Source organism: Emiliania huxleyi (genome assembly GCF_000372725.1).
Source record: "Emiliania huxleyi CCMP1516 unplaced genomic scaffold EMIHUscaffold_47, whole genome shotgun sequence".
NCBI lineage: Eukaryota > Haptophyta > Isochrysidales > Noelaerhabdaceae > Emiliania > Emiliania huxleyi.
The window spans coordinates 477,318-478,476 of record NW_005198467.1 but is presented as its reverse complement, the minus strand read 5'-3'; positions in this window follow the sequence as shown (position 1 = coordinate 478,476).

The window sequence follows — 1,159 nt, the reverse complement described above, 5'->3', positions numbered from 1 at the left end:
CGCACACCGCCGCTGAACTGTGATGATGCCCACAGCACCAGCAGCAAAGTCGGGCGGGCCGACCCCGCGGCCATCGCCGCCGCTGCCGCCTCCTCCGCCGCCGGCGCCGCCCCCTCTGCCGTCGCCGTCACCTTGGGCTGCATCACCCGCGCCGCCGCCGCGCACCGGCTCGTGCTCATTCAAAGGCGCCTCGAGTTGCAGGCCAGCGGCGCTGACGTTGTCGTGGTCGGGCTGCCCAACGTCGGCGCGGGAGGGAGGGGGCAACGCCGTTATGAAGAGCGCGAGAGCGAGCGCCGACGGCCCAGATTCTGAGCAGCAGCCCGCCTGGTCATGGGCCACTTGCCTACGTGCGTCCAGCTTCCACTATAGGACGAACGTCGAAGTTTGCTCTCCGACGCCGTGCCGAGCGAAACCTTTTCCTTCGAAGCCCGGCGACGTAGCCGGGCGAGCGGAATAGGGCAGCCCTAGAGAGCACCTTGAGGCCATTCAATAGAGCCCGTACTATAGTCGAGAGTCGATCGCCGGCCCGCGCAGTGCTGCTCTGACCGCTCCGCCGGGCCGCCTCCGGGCCGCCGCGGCGGAGACGTGCACATAGGCAAGTTGGTATTTTCATATATGAACTTCAAAATAGTATTGGCTAGTCTAATTCTACTCATCACAACTCGCCAGGAACACCCACACACTATAGGGTCATTGTGTAGCCCTGCTTAGAAGGAAAAGGTTTTCTGCAAGGTCCGTATGCCTTACCGTGTAGTCGGCCACACCGGGCCGGATTTGCCGGTACTCGTCGCCGCACACTCCTGCGTCCACGCCGCTGTGACGTCTGGCGACGAGGCGCCGGCCGCCAAGCTTCATCGCAAATGTGGTCGCTCGCTGGTCCTCTCGGCTCGGCCACGCGTCGGACCAGCTCGCACGAGCTCCAGACAGCCACCGGTCGCCACGTGCAAAGCGTACGGGTCGCCGGCTCCCTGTTGTGCTCTCACGCTGGCCGGCGTAAAACTGTACTGGCAGTTGTCAAGCCGTACCCGTCGCGTTTCGAAAAGGAGCTCTTGATCGACCCCTCTACACGCACCGCGCCACGGCTCTCCACAACTGCTACCGTGGACATCAAGCTCCTCGACTCGATCTGCGACACGATACGAAAAGGCAGGGCGAGGAG